Below are 24,333 nucleotides of genomic sequence, written 5' to 3'. Positions count from 1 at the left end.
CTGGGTTAATGTGGTGGATGCAGGGTCCACAGGGGACAGCCATAGTGGGACAGCTCTGCCTAGCCCACGGTCTAGGAAACAGGTGGCTGTAGGCATTCGCCACCCCTCCTCCTCCAGAAGCGAAAGCTCATCTACAGAGCGCAGTCGCACGACCACTCCATCCGCAGCTGCCAGTGTTGCACATGAGGTGTCCCATTATCGAACAGCTAGTGGTAAGCATCAGCAGGCTGTGTTAGAAATGAAGTGTTTGGGCGACAACAGACACACCGCGGAAGTACTGGCCGAGTACTTGCAGCAACAAACTCAGTCATGGCTGGGCAGTGTACATCTTGAGCCAGGCAAGGTAGTCAGTGATAACGGAAGGAATTTTATGGCTGCCATAGCCCTTTCAGAACTTAAACACATACCTTGCCTGGCTCACAACTTAAACCTGGTGGTGCAGTGCTTCCTCAAAAATTATCCGGAGTTACCAGCCCTGCTCCTGAAGGTGCAAAGACTTTGCTCGCACATCCGCCGGTCGCCCGTACACTCCAGCCGTATGCTGAACCATCAGCGATTGCTGAATCTTCCCCAGCACCGCCTAATAATCAACGTTGCAACACAGTGGAACTCCACACTGCACATGGTTCAGAGGCTATGCGAACAGAGGCGTGCTGTAATTAATTTGTGGAATGATACACATACACGGGCAGGCAGTTGGATGGCAGACATGGAGTTGTCTGGTGTGCAGTGGTCGAAGCTCCAAGACCTCTGTCAAGTCCTTCAGTGTATTGAGGAATGCACACAGCTAGTAAGTGCAGACGACACCACCATAAGCATGAGCATCCCACTAATGCGTCTGCTGATACAAAATTTGATGCACATTAAGGAGCTGGCGGAGGAGGAGGGAAGCCTTGATGACAGTCAGCCATTGTCTGCTCAGGGAACTCTCCTGGACGAGGTGGCGGACAAAGAGGAGGAGGAGGATGATGGGGATGAATATTTATGGGAGGAGGATGCTTCACAGGAGGCAATAGAAACTGGTGGTGTTGCAAGGTCAGGTACAGGGCTTTTGCGGGACCCAAGTAATGTTTATTTGCAAGAAAGTGCTCCTCACCCCAGCACAAGCAGTGAATTGACACCTGGAACATTGGCCCACATGGCTGAGTATGCCTTGCGTATCCTAAAAAGGGACCACCGCATTATCAAAATGATGACGGATGACGATTACTGGTTTGTTGTGAATTCTGTGGTCAAGCTCCCTCCTGTGGTCATGAGTGGTACTTCGGCTGGTTCTGTCTATGAGCTTCCTCTGGTGGATGTGAGTGGGGCTGCGGCTTCTGAGTTTCCTTCCTCAGGTGACGAGGTTAAGTCGTTAGGTGCTGCTCTATTTAACTCCACCTAGTTCTTTGTTCCTGGCCTCCAGTCAATGTTCCAGTATTGGTCTTGCTCTCTCCTGGATCGTTCTTGTGGCCTGTCTGCCCCGCATAAGCTAAGTTCTGCTTGTGTTACTCTTGTTTGCTATTTTTTCTGTCCAGCTTGCTATATTGGTTTTTCTTGCTTGCTGGAAGCTCTGGGACGCAGAGGGAGCACCTCCGTGCCGTTAGTCGGTACGGAGGGTCTTTTTGCGCCCTCTGCGTGGTTGTTGGTAGGTTTTTGTGCTGACCGCAAAGCTATCTTTCCTATCCTCGATCTATTGAGTAAGTCGGGCCTCACTTTGCTAAAATCACTTTGCTAAAATCATCTCTGTGTTTGTGTTTTCATCTTTACTCACAGTCATTATATGTGGGGGGCTGCCTTTTCCTTTGGGGAATTTCTCTGAGGCAAGGTAGGCTTATTTTTCTATCTTCAGGGCTAGCTAGTTTCTCAGGCTGTGCCCGAGGCGCCTAGGTCTGGTCTGGAGCGTTCCACGGCTACCTCTAGTGTGGTGTGATAAGATTAGGGATTGCGGTCAGCAGAGTTCCCACGTCTCAGAGCTTGTCCTATGTTATTTGTAAATTATCAGGTCACTTGTGTGCTCTTAACCACCAGGTCCATTGTGTTTCTGAATCACCAGTTCATAACACTGGTTGGCCTGCCTCCTAGACCCACGATATAAAGGAAAATTACAAAATATCATGCCACATGAGAACCTTGAGAAAATATTGGCTACCAAACAAGCAACTCTTGTAGACCGTTTGGTTCAGGCATTCCCAGCACACAGCGGCGGTAATGGTTCTCACACGAGCTGTAGGGGGCAACATGGCAGAGGTGTTAGAGATGCACAAATCCGAAGTGGCGTTGGACAGAGGGGTTTTATGACCAGGTTGTGGAGTGATTTCGCAATGACTGTTGACACGACAGGTAGTGCTGCATCGATTCAAAGTGACAGGAGACAGCATTTGTCCAGTATGGTTATGAACTACTTTTCCTCCCTTATCGATGTTCTCCCTCACAGGTCATTCCCCTTTGATTACTGGGCATCTAAAATAGACACCTGGCCTGAATTGACAGAATATGCATTACAGGAGCTCAGTTGCCCTGCTTCTAGTGTGCTATCAGAAATAGTCTTCAGTGCTGCCGGTTCAATACTGATTGAAAAATGGACACGTCTGGCTACCCAGAATGTTGATGATCTAACCTTCATTAAAATGAACCAATCATGGATTTCAAATTATTTTGCCCCACCTTCTCCTGCTGACCCGTAGCTTGCCTGAAAAATGTCTTGCTTTTGGCCTCCTCTTACTGACTTCTCCAATTCCGCCATTTGCAGCTGCTGAATGTCCACCATAGGCCATTTTTATACCTCCCTAAATGGGCTGACTCCCCCCACAGGGCCGTGGTCACCACCTGGCGCAAGCACCCGTGCGAGTGCCGTTTGCCTGGACAGGTGAGTGCACCCACTCTTTGGCGACGGCACTGGCGCAGGGTCCCTCATAGTACAATGAAGTGTCTCTGACGGTGGTGGTGCACAACCAACGTCAGACACACCGTCGTAATATGAGGTGCCCTGTGCCAGTACCGCCGCCCACGAGAGAGTGTTCCCCCCATGCTAGAACAATGCTCTACCACTTGCAATACTTACCTCTCCCTGCTCCACCACTGTGTAGTCTGTGCTGTTAAATCCTTCAATGGCACTGCCAATACAAATTTGTTGAAATGATAGATGATAGTTACAATATACAGGGGCCCTGGCCTCCATTTAGACCAGTTAATACTTTGCGCCTACTACCACTGTCTGCTACTCAGCAGAGGAGCCCACCCCAGTACCTAGCTATGCCACCTGTTTAGTCCTGTTACCAATTTTGAACTGCTTTTAGCCTACTTCTGTATTTGGGCCTACTAACCGTGTCTGCTCCACTCATTACAGTTGTCCTCCACTGAACAAAGCTAGGCCGCCTGTTTAGTTCTGTTACCAATTTTGAACTGCATTTAGCCTACTTTTTTATTGTGGGCCTATAAACTGTGTCTGCGCCACTCATTACAATTGTCCTCCACTGAACAAAGCAATGCTGTCTGTTTAGTCCTGTTACCAATTTTGAACTGCATTTAGCCTACATTTTTTATTGTGGGCCTACAAACTGTGTCTGCGCCACTCATTACAGTTGTCCTCCACTGGACAAAGCAATGCCGCCTGTTTAGTTGTGTTGCCAATTTTGAACTGCTTTAGCCTACTTTTTTATTTTGGGCCTACTAACTGTGTCTGCGCCACTCATTACAGTTGTCCTCCACTGAACAAAGCTATGCCGCCAGTTTAGTCCTGTTACCAATTTTGAACTGCATTTAGCCTACTTTATTATTTGGGCTTATATCTGTGTTTCCTCCTCATCCTGCCCATTGCCCAGCCACTGCTAGATGAGTCTGCTGGTACATTGACCCAGACCACTACATTCCCCTTGCACTCTACACAGCCAGAATCTGACCCTGCTGAAAGTCAGGTTCCCCTTCCCGCATACTATGTCACCTTACACGGGGACAAAGAGGAAGGTGCAGATGAAAGTGCAGGTTCCTTCATCAGGTGGGGGGGCATACTCGTTGGCGACGTCACTGGCACAGGGCCCCTCATAGTACGCAAAAGTGTCTCTGGCAGTGGGAGGCGCCACCCGCCATCAAACACACCGCCATACTATGAGGGGCCCTGGGCAAGTGCCAAGTGCCAACGAGTGGGGCCCCCCTGCTTGCTCAGGATCACAGCACTTGCAAAGGTGAAATACTTACCTCTCCCTGCTCCACCGCCATGACGCATTCCGCGTTTCCTGGGTCCACTAAAATCTTGAGCCAGCCCTACCCCCCCACAACTTTAGCCAAATCACCCCCTGTTTTCAATGCCTAACTATTATTATAAAGTAAATTAAGATTGACAAGCTTAAGAAATAAGAATTGATGTTTTTGGCATTAAAATGGACACTGTAGGTGTTTTCCTGTCCTCCACTCACTGCCGACTTTGATTCCCCATTGACTTGCATTGGGTTTCGTGTTTCGGTCAGCCCCCGACTTTTTTGCAATAATCGGCTGATTTCACCCGACCCGACTTTTGACAAAGTCGGGTTTCGCCAAACCCGACTCGATCCTAAAAAAGTAAAAGTCGCTCAACTCTAATCGTCAGGACTATTGACAAGATAAGATCAAAATGTTTTGCAACATGCCTGTGTAGAAATCGTAGGAAAGTGAGATGTCATCAAGGACATGAGGCTGATCAAGAGTTCACAGGTTTATTAACAACACGTATATTCCGTGCAGGGAGTGGCAGGACTCGGGAGGTGTGTTAGGGAGAAGGGGAAAACTGGGAGCTAGAACGGGGTAGGTCAGGAACGAACTATAGTTCGATAAGAAGAAACAAAGACAATAAAACTTATCAGTCTTTAGTCTTCTTGATTGCAGCATCTTAGTTCTCCAACGGTGACACCAATAACAGCGGCATGTGACGTCTCTGAGGTGTCTGTAGAGGACGGGGTTCTCTCCAGTCCACCTAGCAGGTGAATAGTCTTTGAAGGGTGCGGTGAATTCCTGCACTCACGAGAGCCAAACACTGTGCTCAGTCCAGTATGAAGAACCACCGGAACAAGTCTTTACTCCGTGGTGTAAACAGGTACTTGGCTAAGAGGCTCTAGCGCAGCCACCTGCTTCTCACTGCGCTGTGCGCATGTTACAGTCTCTGGTTTCAACTGTGAGTCACCTCCCAGCATGGAGGTTGGCGGGGCATTGGCAGTCTGTCATCCACCTATAGTGGTTTGGTATGCAGGGTATCTGTCAAGTCAGCCTGTGCTCATGGGATGCTCTGCTTTCACAGCTAACACTGCACCAGTGCCAGAAGCTCCTCCAGCACCAGCATCAACAGCTGCACCAGCACCGGTCAGCCTGGAACATCCAGGAAACAGCAGCAGCCCTACTGTTCCCTTGGAGGCCTCCCCACAACCTGCTGTCATATCCCGTCGTGGGCGACGAAGGCGAGATATCCCTGCCTCAGATACCAGGAGGCTTGTTGATACGGGGGTTCTGAATTATGTGCCCAGGACTGCCCAGGATGAGGGTGAGGAGGCATACTCCCGCAGTCTGACCCAGTACCTTTGTCCTCTACCCCTTGAGATGAGGCTACGTGTGAGAGGGTGCATTCAGATCCTAATTGATGCATGAACACCCCTCAATACCCCATATGAGGTCTTTGAATTCTTGGAAAGGTGGCAGCTGTCACCCTGTAACCTGATGAGACTTCAAGCAAACCCACAAGTGCATGGTCAACAGGGATCTGATGAACCTCCTCCACGGGTGCCTACACCTCAACCTATTCCCCCCAAAACCAACCATGGCCACAATAGGCCCAAATGGCATTCTATAACCAACCTGGCCAATATGGCCACTTGTACAGACCCAGTGTTGGAGGCTGGTCCCAACCTGGGTTTGGATGACATGGCCATATTGGGGGGTATGAGTCACATGGGTTCCATAATTCTTAGGAGTCTCATCTCCAATATCCATATGGTCACTTTGCTACTCAGTAGTGTTGAGTGATACCTTCCGATATCCGAAAATATCGGTATCGGATTGAATCGGTCGATATCCAAAAAATATCGGATATCGCCAATAACGATACTGCAAACCAATGCAAGTCAATGGGACACAAATATCGGAATAAAAATAAACCCTTTCTTTCCTTGTAAGTTAATTCTACGTGAATGAAAACAACTAATAATAATGTAGAATGTATTGGGGGAGGTGGAGGAGACATTAAAGGCATAGAGGTTTAGCCCAATCAAATGGAATAGCAGGAATTAATTTTTTTTTTAAAGACGTTCGGAGTTACAAAGATATTGACTATGTTAAGCTTTTTCATATTTTGTCAGATATTTATGTTTCACTACTTCCATGCTCTTCACCTTCTTTTTTACTTCTCCCACACTTTCTTCTTCATCATCTTCAGCAGCAGCATCTTTTTCATCAACTTCTTCTTCACCTTATTCATCTTCTTCTTCTTCATCTTCTTCCTATTATTCTTTTTTTTACATTCTTCATATTCTTCTTATTCAACTATTATTCTTCTTCATATTCTACTTCTTCATCTTCTTCATATTCTTCTTCTTCATTATATTGTTATTTGTGACAGGCATTCCTGTAGTTGTTATCTATAAAAGTTTGAAGATTACACCTTCCATTCTGCCTGTCACAAAAGATTTACAACAGGATTTGTCCGCGTTCAGTTTGGCCTGCAGCAGCAGGTTTTTTCCAGGGGCACCACGAGGAGGAACGGACTCACCCCCATACACTGCTTAGTCTTCTTCTGCTTATAATTTAGATAATATTTTTGCTCTGATTTTTAGTCTTATGCTTAATGTTCTTCTGCTTTTTGTTCTGCAGCTTCTTTTTCTTCTGCTTCTTGGTCTTCTTCGGGGTGGTCTTCAGGGTCATCATCTCCAGGGTCGTCGTATCCAGGGTCGTCATCTCCGGGGTCATCATCTTCTTCAGGGTGGTCTTCAGGGTTGTCGTCTCCAGGGTCATCATCTCTGGGGTCGTCGTCTTCTTCTGGGTGGTCTTCAGGGTCGTCGTCTTTAGGGTCGTCATCAGGGAGATCCAGAGTGATAACCAAAAAAACATTTCAAAAAGCTTTAACTTGGAAATGTAGCAGAAGGTACAAGAAGGCTGAGGAACTGCTGAGAACCAGCTGACGGTACTGGAACCCGGATGTTGGTGGAATTCGGATACCAAGAAGGAGGCACCTAAGCCAAAGGCTCTGCCTGGAACCAGCTGACGGTACTGGAACCAGGATGGGTAGCAGAAGGTACAAGAGCCAAAGAAACTGCCGAGAACCAGCTGACAGTACTGGAACCCAGATGGGTAGCAGAAGGTACAAGAGCCAATGGAACTACCAAGGACCAGCTGACGGTACTGGAACCCAGTTACTAAGCAGGAGGTACCCATGCCAGAAAGCACTACCAAGGATCACCAGACGTTGGTGGAACTCGGATACCGAGAAGGAGGCACCTAATCCAAAGGCTCTGCCTGGAACCAGCTGACGGTACTGGAAACCAGGGGGACCTATTCAAGATTGACTTCCAAAGAACCAGCTAATGGTGCTGGAACTCAGATAGGTAGCAGAAGGTCCACATGAAAAGAAATTTCTAGGCCACGAGCCGGCCGGAGTTACCAAAAACCCACAGTCCTACAGGGGGAGCTTGTCCTATTGGCACTACGGAACCAGCCTTGATTGCCAGTTACCGCAACCCACAAAGGAAGCTGTTGTGAATTCAGCTTTTGGGCTCCCTCCGGTGGTTGTAGAGGGTAATGCAGTTGTGCCTGGACTGCAGGAGTGGACTGGTGTATCTACTAATTGCAAAACTGACTGGGGTATATAGCTTTGCTGGATCCTTTAGTCAGTGCCAGTTGTCCATTGTTCTTGAAGGATTCACTTCCCTGCTGGTCTCTCCAGTTTGCTGTGTTTTTCTACAAAGATAAGTCCTGGCTTTGTTTTTGCTGTCCACCTGCGGTGGACCTTATAGTTCTGTGCATTTTCATGTTTTTGTCTTGTCCAGCTTGGTCTGTGAAGGATTTTTTGCAGCCTAGCTATTTCTCTGGAGATGCAGATATACCCCCCATGTCTTTAGTCAGATATGGTGATCCGTATTTTCTGCGGTGGATATTTTCTAGTGTTTTTATACTGACCGCATAGTACTCTGTTCTATTCTTTCTTTTTAGCTAGTATGGCCTCCTATGCTAAAATCTGATTTCATATCTGCGTATGTTATTTCCCTCTCCTCTCACAGTCAATATTTGTGGGGGGCTATCTATCCTTTGGGGATTTTCTCTGAGGCAAGATAGGTTTCCTGTTTCTGTCTTTAGGGGTAGTTAGATCTTAGGCTGTGCCGAGGGGTCTAGGGAGTGTTAGGTAGCCCCACGGCTACTTCTAGTTGCGCTGCTAGGTTCAGGGTTTGCGGTCAGTACAGGGACCACCTTCTCCAGAGTACGTCTCATGCTGCTCCAAGGCCACCAGATCATAATAGTACAACTGGCCTACAATGAGTTAATTGCATCGCAGAAGAAGGATGGAAAGATTTTGAGCCATTTTTTTTCCTTAGCCTGTTTGGTCTGTTCCTCCCTCTTTACCTCTGGGTGGCTACGGAGTTTAGTATTAACATGAATGTTCAGGAGTTAGTTTCTCGGGTGGATCATCTTGCTGCTAGGATACAGGGTATTTCAGATTTCATTGTTCAGACTCCTGCCTTAGAACCTAAGATTCCCACTCCTGATTTATTCTTTGGTGACAGATCCAAATTTTTGAGTTTCAAAAATAACTGTAAACTGTTTTTTGCATTAAGACCCCGGTCTTCTGGTGATCCTATTCAGCAGGTTAAAATCATCATATCTCTGCTGCGTGGTGACCCACAGGATTGGGCATTTTCCCTGGAATCTGGTAATCCTGCTTTGCTTAATGTTGATTCGTTCTTTCAGGCATTGGGGTTGTTGTATGATGAGCCTAATTCTGTGGATCAGGCTGAGAATATCTTGTTAGCCCTGTGTCAAGGTCAAGAAGCGGCAGAATTGTATAGTCAGAAATTTAGAAAATGGTCTGTACTGACTAAATGGAATGAGGATGCCTTGGCGGCAATTTTCAGAAAGGGTCTTTCTGAATCCGTTAAAGATGTTATGGTGGGGTTCCCCACGCCTGCTGGTCTGAGTGATTCTTTGTCTCTGGCCATTCAGATTGATCGGCGCTTGCGCGAGCACAGAATTGTGCACACTGTGGTGTTGTCCTCTGAGCGGAGCCCTGAGCCTATGCAGTGTGAAAGGATTTTGTCTAGAGCTGAACGTCAAACATTCAGGCGTCAGAATAGGTTGTGTTTTTACTGCGGCGATTCTGCTCATGTTATTTCTGATTGCCCTAAGCGTGCTAAGAGAATCGCTAGTTCTGTTGCCATCAGTACTATACAACCTAAATTTCTGTTATCTGTGACCTTGATCTGCTCATTATCATCATTTTCTGTCATGGCATTTGTGGATTCAGGCGCCGCTCTGAACTTAATGGACTTAGAATTTGCCAGACGTTGTGGTTTATCCTTGCAGCCTTTGCAGAACCCTATTCCTTTGAGGGGCATTGATGCTACACCGTTGGCTAAAAATAAACCTCAGTTTTGGACACAGCTGACCATGCGCATGGCGCCAGCCCATCAGGAAGATTGTCATTTTCTGGTGTTGCATAATTTGCATGATGATATTGTGCTGGGTTTTCCATGGTTGCAGCTACATAATCCGGTGTTAGATTGGAAATCCATGTCTGTGACTAGTTGGGATTGTTAGGGGGTTCATGATCAGGTTCCTTTGATGTCACTTTCCTCTTCCCCCTCTTCTGAAATTCCTGAGTTTTTGTCTGACATCCAGGATGTATTTGAAGAGCCCAAATCCAGTTCCCTTCCACCGCACAGGGACTGTGATTGTGCTATTGATTTGATTCCAGGTTGTAAGTTCCCCAAGGGCCGTCTTTTCAACCTGTCTGTGCCTCAACATACCGCCATGCGGAGCTATATTAAGGAGTCTTTGGAGAAAGGGCATATTCGGCCATCTTCTTCACCGTTGGGAACGGGGTTCTTTTTTTTGCGAAGAAGGATGGCTCCTTGAGACCCTATATTGATTATCGCCTCTTGAATAAGATCACGGTTAAATTTCAATACCCCTTGCCGTTGCTTACTGATTTGTTTGCTAGGATTAAGGGTTCTAGCTGGTTTACTAAGATTGACCTTCGAGGGGCATATAATCTTATTCGTATCAAGCAGGGTGACGAATGGAAAACTGCATTTAATAAGCCCGAAGGCCATTTTGAATACCTTGTGATGCCATTCGGACTCTCTAATGCCCCATCTGTGTTCCAATCCTTCATGCATGATATCTTTCGGAGTTATCTTGATAAATTCATGGTTGTATATTTGGATGATATTTAGATTTTTTCCAATGATTGGGAGTCTCATGTGAAACAGGTCAGGAATCAGGATGGTATTTCAGATCCTCCGTAATAATGCTTTGTTTGTGAAGGGGTCAAAGTGCCTCTTTGGAGTGCAGAATGTTTCTTTTTTGGGTTTCATTTTTTCTCCCTCATCTATAGAAATGGATCCGGTTAAGGTTCAGGCCATTCATGATTGGATTCAGCCCACATCTGTGAAGAGCCTTCAGAAATTCTTGGGCTTTGCTCATTTTTATCGTCGTTTCATTGCCAACTTCTCCAGTGTGGTTAAACCTCTAACCGATTTGACCAAGAAAGGCGCTGATGTGACGAATTGGTCCTCCGCGGCTGTTTCTGCCTTTCAGGAGCTTAAATGCCAATTTACTTCTGCCCATGTGTTGCGTCAGCCAGATGTTACTCTTCCATTTCAGGTTGAGGTTGACGCATCTGAGATTGGGGCAGGGGCCATTTTGTCTCAGAGGAATTCTGATGGTTCCTTGATGAAACCGTGTGCCTTCTTTTCTCGGAAGTTTTCGCCTGCGGAGCGCAATTATGATGTCGGCAATCGGGAGTTGTTGGCTAGGAAGTGGGCATTTGAGGAGTGGCGACATTGGCTTGAGGGGGCCAAGCACCGTATTGTGGTCCTGACCGATCATAAGAATCTGATTTACCTCGAGTCTGCCAAACGGCTGAATCCTAGACAGGCTCGATGGTCCCTGTTTTTCTCCCGTTTTGATTTTGTGGTCTCGTACATTCCTGGTACTAAGAATGTTAAGGCGGATGCCCTCTCTAGGAGTTTTTTTCCTGATTCCCCTGGGGTTCTTGAGCCGGTCGGCATTTTGAAGGAAGGGGTGATTCTTTCTGCCATCTACCCTGATTTGCGACGGGTTCTTCAGGAATTTCAGGCTGATAAGCCTGACCGCTGTCCTGTGGGGAAACTGTTTGTTCCTGATAGATGGACTAGTAAAGTGATTTCTGAGGTTCATTGTTCTGTGTTTGTTGGCCATCCTGGGATTTTTGGTACCAGAGATTTGGTTAGTAGGTCCTTTTGGTGGCCTTCTTTGTCACGGGATGTGCGTTCTTTTGTGCAGTCCTGTGGGATTTGTGCGCGGGCTAAGCCTTGCTGTTCCCGCGCTAGTGGGTTGCTTTTGCCATTGCCGGTCCCTGAGAGACCTTGGACGCATATTTCTATGGATTTTATTTCCGATCTTCCTGTTTCCAAAAGAATGTCGGTTATCTGGGTTGTCTGTGACTGATTTTCTAAGATGGTTCATTTGGTGCCTTTGCCTAAATTGCCTTCTTCTTCTGATTTGGTTCTGTTGTTTTTTTCTGTTGATATTGTGTCCGACAGAGGTTCCCAGTTTGTTTCTAGGTTTTGGCGGGCCTTTTGTGCCAAGCTGGGCATTGATTTGTCTTTTTCCTCTGCATTTCATCCTCAGACAAATGGCCAGACTGAGTGAACTAATCAGACCTTGGAGACCTATTTGAGATGCTTTGTGTCTGCTGATCAGGATGATTGGGTGGCTTTTTTGCCATTGGCCGAGTTTGCCCTTAATAATCGGGCTAGTTCGGCTACTTTGGTTTCGCCTTTTTTTGTAATTTTGGTTTTCATCCTCGTTTTTCTTCTGGGCAGGTTGAGCCTTCTAACCTTCCTGGTGTGGATTCTGTGGTCGACAGGTTGCAGCAGATTTGGGCTTAAGTGGTGGACAATTTGGTGCTGTCTCAGGAGGAGGCTCAGCGTTTTGCTAACCGTCGTCGGTGTGTTGGTTCCTGGCTTCGGGTTGGTGATCTGGTTTGGTTATCTTCCCGTCATGTTCCTATGAAGGTTTCTTCCACTAAGTTTAAGCCTCGATTTATTGGTCCTTATAGGATTTCTGAGATTATTAATCCGGTGTCCTTTCGCCTGGCGCTTCTGGCCTCTTTTGCTATTCATAATGTCTTCCATAGATCTTTGTTGCGGAAATATGTGGAGCCCGTTGTTCCCTCTGTTGATCCTCCGACCCCTGTATTGGTCGATGGGGAGTTGGAATATGTTGATGAGAAGATTTTGGATTCCCGTTTTTCGAGGCGGAAGCTTCAGTACCTTGTCAAGTGGAAGGGTTATGGCCAGGAGGATAATTCTTGGGTGTCTGCCTCTGATGTCCATGCCGTTGATTTGGTCCGTGCCTTTCATCGGGCTCATCCTGATCGGCCTGGGGGCTCTGGTGAGGGTTCGGTGACCCCTCCTCAAGGGGGGGTACTGTTGTGAATTTAGCTTTTGGGCTCCCTCCGGTGGTTGTAGACTGTAGAGGGTAATGCAGTTGTGCCTGGACTGCAGGAGTGGACAGGTGTATCTACTAATTGCAAAACTGACTGTGGTATATAGCTTTGCTGGATCCTTTAGTCAGTGCCAGTTGTCCATTGTTCTTGAAGGATTCACTTCCCTGCTGGTCTCTCCAGTTTGCTGTGTTTTTCTACAAAGATAAGTCCTGGCTTTGTTTTTGCTGTCCACCTGCGGTGGACCTTATAGTTCTGTGCATTTTCATGTTTTTGTCTTGTCCAGCTTGGTCTGTGAAGGATTTTTTGCAGCCTAGCTATTTCTCTGGAGATGCAGATATACCCCCCATGTCTTTAGTCAGATGTGGTGATCCGTATTTTCTGCGGTGGATATTTTCTAGTGTTTTTATACTGACCGCATAGTACTCTGTTCTATTCTTTCTTTTTAGCTAGTATGGCCTCCTATGCTAAAATCTGATTTCATATCTGCGTATGTTATTTCCCTCTCCTCTCACAGTCAATATTTGTGGGGGGCTATCTATCCTTTGGGGATTTTCTCTGAGGCAAGATAGGTTTCCTGTTTCTGTCTTTAGGGGTAGTTAGATCTTAGGCTGTGCCGAGGGGTCTAGGGAGTGTTAGGTAGCCCCACGGCTACTTCTAGTTGCGCTGCTAGGTTCAGGGTTTGCGGTCAGAACAGGGACCACCTTCTCCAGAGTACGTCTCATGCTGCTCCAAGGCCACCAGATCATAACAGGAAGCACCTAAACTGCAGGCACCATAGAGTTGGCTAACCCGACCGCAACCCGACAGGACAACGTATTGGAGGCAAAGTGACCTTGACACTACCCGGAAAAAGCTGGCGTGCTGGAACCAGGCTGGGCAGGAGGGATTACCCATGCCAAAGATACTTCTGAGCAGCAACTGGCGGTGTTGGAGCCCAGGGTTTACAGGAGAAACAGAGTGTAGGCTGAGGCCTAATTGGAGCAAGTTTAAAATCTGTAGTGGTGTCAATGTGGAGGGAGCAGGAGAAATTGCTGCACACACAGCTGGGGATCAGCTGACGTTACTGAACCCCCAAAACACTGGAGCATGTGTTGACTGTGCAGACGGCACTTCCGAGCAGCAACTGGCGGTGTTGGAGCCCAGGGATTACAGGAGAAACAGAGTGTAGGCTGAGCCCTAATTGGAGCAAGTTTAAAATCTGCAGTGATGTCAATGTGGAGGGAGCAGGAGGAATTGTCGCACACACAGCTGGGGATCAGCTGATGTTACTGAACCCCAAAACACTGGAGCATGTGTTGACTGTGCAGACGGCACTTCCAAGCAGCAACTGGCGGTGTTGGAGCCTAGAGATTACAGGAGAAACAGAGTGTAGGCAGAGGCCTAATTGGAGCAAGTTGAAAGAGCAAGTTGTAACTAAAAGAGCCACCTTGTGCAGCACTAATGCTGCACAAGGAAAAGGTGGCTCTTTTAGTTATGCTCCTTGAAGTAAACACTTATAAAATGTGCCCCCTCATACCGTGAAACCGTTGCCGAGGCGGGACTTTCCTTCTTAATGAGACGCAGCACAGCCGTCATTCATACCCCCTTGGCGCCGGGCACCGCCTCCTCAGCGTTGTTTGTATCTGTCCCGGAGCCTGCACTGTTATGTTATCCCTTGGGCATGTGCACTTAGCGCTGCCCGTCTTCTGACATCATTTGATGTCAGGCTGACTGTGCCTGTGCGGCCACGCTTCCCGAGATCCCACCCTGCAGTGTCTTCTGATTTATTCACACTGCAGGGCTGGGATTCATGGGCATGCGCTGTGCATATCTTCGCCTCTCACTCATCTCCTTCCGCCTTCTTCAGACTGTGCGGCGTCAGCTGATCCCTAATCACATGCCACGGCGATTAGGGATCAGCTGACACTGCACAGTCTGAAGAAGGCGGAGGGAGATGAATGACTGCTGTGCCGAGTCTGATTAGGAAGGAAAGTCCCGCCTCTGAACTTTCACGGTATAAGGGGGCACATTTTATAAGTGTTTAGTTCAGCATGTGCAAGGAGCAAAACTAAAAGAACACCTTGTCCAAATGCAGCATTAGTGCTGCACAAGGTGGCTCTTTTTGTTACAAACACCTGGGGGGGGATAGGTTCCCTTTAATATCTGTAGTAGTGTGAGTGTAGAGGGTGATGAATTGGGAGGCCAGAGAGGCTGCATGGTGGACTCAATCTTCCAGTTTATTTTCAAATGTGACACCCACGGTGAATGATTCTGACTTCACTAAACTTTCTTCTGATCTTATGTCAGCTAATAAATCAGCTGTACGCCTCTGGTGGAACATCAGAACCCTGGAAGAATACCTCAGGGTAGGGATTGTACCATGGGGATTACGCATTCAAATTTTTCCGGCATGGGAACCATCATCTTCCTTCCAACTGATGTGGGAGAAGGGACTATTACAATGCTTGAGCACTATAATAAATATGTTATTAGAACATGATAGACAGCTTCTCGTCTCAACTAAACAAAATATCAGAGATTTAGAAAACAAATTAACTACCTTTGATGAAACACAAATGGTATCACCATTTAAACTAAAATTACACTGTGTTCAAAATTATTATGCAAATTGGATTTAAGTGTCATAAATATTTAATTGTTTGTTTTTCAAATAAACTTGTGGATGGTATTTTGTCTCAGGGCTCAATAGATAACTGAAATCAATCTTAAACACATGTGATAATTTGTTTTCCAGGTGATTCTAATTAAAGGAAAACTACTTAAAAATGATGTTCCACATTATTAAGCAGGCCAAAGGTTTCAAGCAATATGAGAAATAAAAAGGATCTCTCTGCTGCTGAAGAGCATTAAATAGTGCAATGCCTTGTACAAGGTATGAAAAAATTTGTGATCATCATACTGTGAAGAGATTTGTGACTGAAACAGAGTTCATGCAGATGAAGGCATAATGAGGAAGTTTTCTGCCAGACAAATTCATGGGATTAAAAGAGCAGCTGCCAAAATACCATTACAAAGCAGCAAACAGTTATTTGAAGCTGCTGGTTCCTCTGGAGTCCCTCGAACCTCAAGGTGTATGATCCTTCAAAGGCTTGCTGTGGTGCATAAACCTACTATTCGGCCACCCCTAAACAGTGTTCATGAGCAGAAATGGTTGCAGTGGGCCCAGACATACATGAAGACTAATTTTCAAACAGTCTTGTTTACTGATGAGTATCGAGCAACCCTGGTCCAGATGGATGGAGTAGTGGATGGTTGGTGGATGGCCACCATGTCGCAACAAGGCTGCGACGTCAGCATGGAGGTGGAGAAATCATGTTTTGGGCCGGAATCATGGGGAAACAGCTGGTGGGGCCCTTTAAGGTTCCTGAAGATGTGAAAATGACCTCTGTAAAGTAAATAGAGATTCTGACTGACAACTTTCTTCCATGGTCTAAAAGCAGAAACGTGCCTTCAGGAGCAAAATCATCTTCATGCATGACAATGCCCCATCTCATGCTGCAAAGAATCCCTATGAGTGATTGGCTGCTATGGGCATAAAAGGAGATAAACTCATGGTGTGGCCACCATCTTCCCCTGACCCCAACCCTATAGAGAACCTTTGGCGTATCATCAAGCACAAGATCTATGAGGTTGGGAGGCAGTTCACATCAAAACAGCAGCTCTGGGAAGATTTTCTGACTTCATGCAAAGACGTACAAGCAGAAACTCTCCAAAAACTCAAGAATGCAAGAATTGTGAAGGTGATATCAAAGAAGGGTTCCTATATTAACATGTAACTTGGCCTGTTAGGATTAGTGTTGAGCATTCCGATACCGCAAGTATCGGGTATCGGCCGATATTTGCAGTATCAGAATTCCGATACCGAGTTCCGATATTTTTGTGATATCGGGAATCGGTATCGGGATTAAGATTAATGTGTAAAATAAAGAATAAAAATAAAAAATATTGATATACTTACCCTCTGACGCGCCCTGGTCGTCACCGCTGCAACCGCCTTGCTTTCGTTCCGAAGAATGAGCGCGTAAAGGGCCTTCGATGATGTCGCGGCTTGTCATTGGTCGCTGAGCGGTCATGTGACCTTCCGATATTTGTGTCCCATTGACTTGTATTGGTATCGGATATCGGTATCGGCGATATCCGATATTTTTGGATATCGGGCGATACCATCCGATACCGATACTTTCAAATATCAGACGGTATCGCTCAACACTAGTTAGGATGTTTTCGAGTTAAATAGCTTTTTGTGCTGTGAATGTGACCTCCTAATGCTGCAAATTCCACAAATGAGCATTTTCAGTTCTTTAAAACATATCAAATGTTCAGAAATTCTACTGTGCCTAATAATTTGGAACAGTGCATTTTGAGTTTTTATTCATTTTGGACATTATTCTGTTCTGGGGAGGTTTCTTCAATAAAATTCGATGTATACTTTAACGGGTGATGACTTTTATTAGACTGACTGTCATTTGCACCGACCATTTAGGAAAATCCGAGAAAAATGTCATCTGCATAATAATTTGGAACATAGTGTAAAAGAGACACTTGATAAGTTCGAAAAGGAGGTCATTGACCGTAAGCATAAGAAATTCCAGAGGGATCGTGCAGATTTTGACAATCAAAGGGCTTTTCGATGGAGACACACAGGGAACTTCCATTCGATTCAACATTCATTGAACAACCCTCCGTCAGTACCCTCTGAGACAGCGGCAGGTGCCACTAGTTTGAGTGATTTTTTATACTCGGGGAACAGCGATCTCGACATAAGACCCGACGGGGATGCAAACACCAGAAAGCTCAGAAAATGCCAGCCCAATCAGAGTGGTCCCATCTTGCCTTACCGACGCATTTACAAGTCCAAACGCTGGATGTTTACTCTCCAAAGGCAATAGCACAGGCACAGTCTTCCACTTTACAGGTTATCAATTTATCAGATTATACTTTGTCACCAGCTGAATACTCTGTGTTACGGAGGGGCCTATCGTTTTCTCCTACTCAAACTTCGGACAAATTTGATCTTGTGAAGGATCTTTATTTATTCTGTAGAAATTCATTTTACAAGTAATTCATCAACAACCTGATGCCATCCAAACGTCTTCCACTCACGATCAACAAGCACTCCGGGATCTCTTGGACCTCCTGGAAGAAAACGCCACCCCTACAAGTAGGAAAAGTTTCCCATATAAAAACAAATCTTCCACTACCCCTTCTTTTTCTTTGGTTCCAGCTGTCAAATTTTTATTTGAAACCACCAAAAGGAACATTTTACACTTACCTTCTACAACAGGCAAGCTCCATAATCTTTCCTTACAACAAAGGAAAGCCATTAGTTCCCTGAAAAATAATGACTCCATCATTATCAGAGAGGCTGATAAAGGTGGGAATGTGGTTCCTTGGCCCACCCACCTTTATCTGGAGGAAGCCAATGGGCAACTGAACAATACAAAATTCTATGTCAAATTGCCTTCAGATCCGACAGAGGAGTTTTTGGAGAGACTGCACAAATTGATTAATCAAGCAGCATCTATGGGAATTTTTTCTGTAAATGAAAAGAAATGTATGTGGATTGATAAACCGGTCACCCCCACATTCTACCTTTTGCAAAAAGTTCACAAGAACGCCCTAAAACCGCCAGGCAGACCAATAGTGTCTAGTATTGGTAGCATGTGTGAATGTGTTTGCACTTATGTTGATTTTTTCATTCAACCAGTAGCATCAGCACTTCCATCGTTTATTAAAGACACATCAGACTTCATTCGTATATGTTGTAACATTACTCTGACTGGCCAATAGCTACTTGTTACTTGTGACGTGGAATCACTGTATTCCAAAATCAACAATTCTCAGGGCAACACACTGGCGGTGTTGGAGCCTAGGGAATCCAGGAGAAGCAGAGTGAAGGCTGAGGCCTAATTGGGGCAAGTTTAATATCTGTTATAGTGTGAGTGTGGATGGAGCAGGGGGAAGAGCCGTGTAGGAGTACACTGAGAGGGCAAGACATGTAGTCTGTCACCATCTGACGGAAACGTTGCCTCCTGCTGACTGGAGCCGTCTGTGATGGTGCAGACATTTGTGGTGGGCACACAAAAGTTTGCCACAGTTGGGCCATATTGGTCTTGCCTTGTGCTGAGGCACTGCTTCTGCTCCCTGTTTGTGCTGAGCTTCCTCCACTGCCTCGATGCACTGAGCTGCTTTGTAAAGCACTAGCAGCACTGCTCTCAGTTGGACTGGAGAAGATGATGGAACGCACCAGTGTGTCTTGGTACTCCCGCATTTTACGCTCCCGATTCAACGGTGTTATGAGGCTTTGTAAGTTGTCCCGGTAGCGCGGATCTACGAGGGTGTACACCCAATAGTCAGCCGTGTTGAGAATGTGGGCAATGCGACGGTCGTTTCTCAGGCACTGCAGCATAAAATCATCCATGTGCTGCAGACTGCCAACTGGCCAAGGTGATCTCTACCTGATCTGCATCACCCCACCCTCGCTTTACAAACTGACTACTGGAGCATTGTGTAACTCCCTCCTCTGAACAGATGTCTTCCTCCTCCATTGACTCCTCCTCATCCTCCTCACAAAGTGTCCCCTGCCTAGGCCTTTGTGAGGAACCACGTCACGCAGACTGTCCAGAAGCAGATGGCATTTGTGACTCCTCATCCTCCACCTTTTCCACAACCTCATCCCTTGGCGATTGCAGTGTTCTTTCAAGCAGGCAGATAAGGGGGACAGTCATGCTGACTGACTAGTACATCATCTGCACTCGCCATCTGCGTGGAATCATCGAAGGCACACAAAATTTGGCAGATGTCCTTCATAGTGGCCCACTCAGTGGTTGTGAAGTTCGAACGGTGCTCAGTGCGACTTCTTTGCGCTTGATGCAGCTGGTACTCCATTACTGCTGGCTGCTGTTCACACAACCGCTCCAACATATGTAACGTTGAATTCCACCTGGTGGGTAGGTCACATATGATGCGATGTTCCGGAAGGAGGAATCGGCGCTACAGAGCTGCAAGGCGTGATCTTGCCATGCTGGAACGCCGCAAGTAAGCGCACTCTAGGTGGACCTTGAGGAGCAGTACATCAAGATCCGGATAGTCCCTCAAAAACTCTGCATGACCAAGTTGAGCACATGTGCCAGACATGGGATGTGAGTGAGGTTGCCTAGGCCCAGAGCTGCCACCAGATTTTGGCCATTGTCACACACTACCATGCCTGGCTGGAGATTCGCTGGCACAAACCACACGTCGCTCTCCTGCTTGATGGCATTCCAGAGCTCCTGCGCTGTGTGGCTTTGATTCACCAAAGAAATTAATTTCAGTACGGCCTGTTGACGTTTGGCCACGGCTGTGCTCATATCGGTCGTAACAGGTAAGCGTTCATGGGTCAAGGTGGTGGTAGACCGTGACGGTTCCTGCAGCGATGATTCAGAGGAACTGGAGTATGAGGAGGAGGCAATGTGTACAGACTGGATTCCTGCAATCCTTGGAGTTGGCAGAACACATACAGCGCCACTCGCATGATCTGTACCCGGCTCCACAACATTGACCCAATGGGCAGTGAGGGAAAGGTATCATCCCTGTCCATGGTGACTGGTCCACACATCGGTGGTGAGGTGGACCTTGCTACTGATGGCGTTTAGTAGCGTATGTTTAATGTTTCCCTCCGCATGCTTTTGCAGGGCAGGGACGGCTTGCCTGCTGAAATAAAAGCGGCTGGGCACGTTGTATTGTGGGACTGCCAATGCCATCAAGTTACGGAAGGTGTCAGTCTCCACCAGCCTGAATGACAGCATTTCAAGGGACAGTAGTTTTGCAATGCCAGCATTCAGAGCCTGTGCTCGGGGGTGGTTTGCCGAGGATGGCCGCCTTTTCTCCCATGCCTGTGCTACCGATGGCCTGTAGACTGGGCTGGGAGTGTGAGGATGACTGGGAACGTGGTACTGTGGGTTGAATTACACTGGGTCTCTGGACAACAGTGCCAGAGGTTCCTCCATGCGATCATGTGAGGAAGCCGAACCAGCTGTGTGTGAGCTGGAGGAAGAGGCTACAACACGAGCTGAAGAGGTGGTAGGTGGTGCTGTAGGTTGGCCTAGGTCTTCAGTGTGTTTTTGTAACTCCACGGCATGCTTGGTCCGCACATGTTTCCACCTGTTTGTGGTATTGATGTGTCAAGGACCTGATCATCTACACTACCCTCTTCCACAAACTGCTTCTCCTGGGTAGTCTCAGCAGCACAGTACGCACCAGAAAGTGGCACCTGAGTCTCATCATCAGATGCGTACTGAGGTGTGCTGATCGGAGGCACTGGCCCACCCGCCTCTTCAGATTCAGAGAGACAAAGCTGTTGGGCATCACTACATACTGCCTCTTCTTTTATTTCTCGAATGCTGCTTAGCTGGCCCCCACTTTCCAAGCCAAGAGATTCAGAGAACAGAGGTAGAGATGGCTCCTGTCCTGGGCTCTCTGACTGCCTGGGCAATTTGGCAGGTGGTGAAGAGGCAGATGGGTGCTCTGTGCCTGAGAGGATGTGGCATTAATTGAAGTCAATGCATTAGCTGCCATCCATCCGACAATGGCTTCAATTTGTTCATCACTCAGCAGCAGGGTACGGCAATCTCCTACAAAGCTGTGCATGAAGGACTGTTCCCTGCTGAAACTGGGGGATGATGAGTCACTGGTGCCCGCAGCAGGCACATAATCCCCATGTCCTCTCCCTGCTCCACGCCCACGACCACGTGCCTTACTCCCTGCCTTCTTCATCTTGGTAGACTGATAAAGATAGGCAGAAAAATACTAAGGGCTTAGTGTGCTTATTCCTGAACAGCTCCTAACAGGTATAAGAAACACTAATTTTCTAAAGTGTGGACTAGACTCTAATATGAGCTAATGTGGCCTACACAACTGTAAAGTGGAGTGTTTGGTGAACTTTATTAACTTTTTGTTTTTTTCGCAGAACGGACTACAGAGTGAGCTGCACTCACACACAGACCGTGCAGACAGCTGTGAACGGCACTGCAAGGCCAAAAAAAGCTCCTCTATGTAATCCTATATAGTGTTTTTCCACAATCTAGCAGGATACGGATGGAAACCCACTAATAGGATAAATTTGAAAAAATGTGCAGCAGGCAGCACTAATTGAAAAAAGGACAATGGAACAGAATGAGGCAGTGGCGCACCCTGAGCTGACTACAACCGGCTGTGGCTTCAGAACACACTACAGAGTGAGCTGCACTCACACACAGACCGTGCAGACAGCCGTGAACGGCGCTGCAAGGCAAAAAAGCTCCTCTATGTAATCCTTTATAGTGTTTTTCCACAATCTAGCAGGATACGGATGGAAACCCACTAATAGGATAAATTTGAAAAAATGTGCAGCAGGCAGCACTAATTGAAAAAAGGACAATGGAACAGTATGAGGCAGTGACGCACCCTGAGCTGACTACAACTGGCTGTGGCGGCAGAACACACTACAGAGTGAGCTGCACTCACATACAGATCGTGCAGACAGCCGTGAACGGCGCTGCAAGGCAAAAAAAGCTCCTCTATGTAATCCTATATAGTGTTTTTCCACAATCTAGCAGGATACAGATGGAAACCTACTAATAGGATACATTTGAAAAAATGTGCAGCAGGCAGCACTAATTAAAAAAAGGACAATGGAACAGTATGAGGCAGTGACGCACCCTGTGCTGACTATAACCGACTGTGGTGACAGAACAGGCTACAGAGTGAGCTGCACTCAAACACAGACCATGCAGACAGCCGTAAACGGCGCTGTAAGGCCAAAAAAAGCTCCTCTATGTAATCCTATATAGTGTTTTTCCACAATCTAGCAGAATACGGATGGAAACCCACTAATAGGATAAATTTGAAAAAATGTGCAGCAGGCAGCACTATTTGAAAAAAGGAGAATGGAACAGTATGAGGCAGTGACGCACCCTGAGCTGACTACAATGGCTGTGGCGGCAGAACACACTACAGAGTGAGCTGCACTCACACACAGTCCGTGCAGACAGCCGTGAACGGTGCTGCAAGGCCAAAAAAAGCTCCTCTATGTAATCCTATATAGTGTTTTTCCACAATCTAGCAGGATACGGATGGAAACCCACTAATAGGAGAAAAACAGGAAAAATGTGCTGCAGGCAGCACTAATGCAAGAAAGGACAATTGAACAGTATGAGGCAGTGACGCACGCTGAGCTGACAACAACCAGCGGTGGCTGTAGAACAGACAACAGCGTGAGCTGAACTCACACAGAGACCTTGCAGACAGCTGTGAACAGCACCGCAAGGCAAAAACAAGGTTCTCACACAGAGGTTGCTAAATTAGCCTGGGTAAAGCACAATGAAGCAAATCACTATCTCAAAACTGGCCTTCAGTCACAACACAGCGTCCTGTCCCTAACTGAATTCACAGCAGAGTGAACCCAAAATGGCGGTGGAGACTTTTATAGTGCATCATGACATAATTTCAGCAGCCAATCACAGCTATGCCAGCAGTTACATGCCTAACATGCTGAACAGGATGTGCCCACACTTCTAATGATTCCTCATTGGCTGAATTCTGGCTCTTTGAATTATGGGAACTTCCGATTCCGGTATCCGTTATACTGAAAGTATTGGAACTCGGTATCGGAATTCCGATACAACAAATATCGGCCGATACCCGATACTTGCGGTATCGGAATGCTCAACACTACTAATAACACAAGACTTTTTTGTGGCCTATGGATCAGGCCTCTATAACAAGATGCTACAATCTTTTTTAAAGTCAGGTCCCTTACTGTAATACGTTACTAACACAAGACCTTTTTGTGGCCTATGGATCAGGCCTCTATAACACACTTGATGCTACAAACTATTTTAAAGTCAGGTCCCTTACTGTATAACGTTAATAACACAAGACTTTTTTGTGGCCTATAGACCAGGCCTCTATAACACACTAGATACTACAAACTATTCCTGCGTAGTCTCGAAAGCTTGCAATTTGTTACTATCTTTTCAGTTAGCCATTAAAAGGTTTCAACCACTGAGGACTCTTACGTCTAAATAATTTTAGATGCTACAAACTATTTTAAAGTCAGGTCCCTTTCTGTATGATGTTAATAGCACAAGATTTTTTGTGGCCTATGGATCATGCCTCTATAACACACTAGATGCTACAAACTATTTTAGACCGGGGTCACACTAGCAATGAATACGGACGAGTGATATGCGATAAAACATCGCACAGCACTCGGACCAGTATTCATCTATGGGGCAGCTCACATCAGCATTTTTTTTCTCCACCGTTTTAAACGTTCGAGTGAAATCGCAGCATTCTGCGATTGTCACCGACATTCGGCCGAGTCTCTGCTCACTCGCATCCATATAAGCCCATGGGTGCGAATGAGACAACGCACATCACTCAGATATCATCCGAGAGATGTGCAATATACGCTGACCCCGTCAATGGCGGAAATGGAGAAATTAATTTCTCCGCCTCCTCTGCAGCTGTGCTCTGATTCTCTCTGTGCGAGAGGATCGGAGCACAGTAGCATGACACTTGGCTCCCGCATGCAGCAGAGCAGGAGCTGAGGGTCATTAGCATATTACATCAGATGATCTCGCATCGGATGCCTTACGCTAGTCTGACCCCGTCCTGAAAGTCAAGTTTCTTATTGTGTGACTTTAATAACAGAAGAATTTTTTGTGGCCTCT

Source organism: Ranitomeya imitator, chromosome 1 (assembly GCF_032444005.1).
Source record: "Ranitomeya imitator isolate aRanImi1 chromosome 1, aRanImi1.pri, whole genome shotgun sequence".
Lineage (NCBI taxonomy): Eukaryota > Metazoa > Chordata > Amphibia > Anura > Dendrobatidae > Ranitomeya > Ranitomeya imitator.
The sequence above is the reverse complement of the archived record's forward strand: the minus strand, read 5'-3'. Positions refer to the sequence as shown.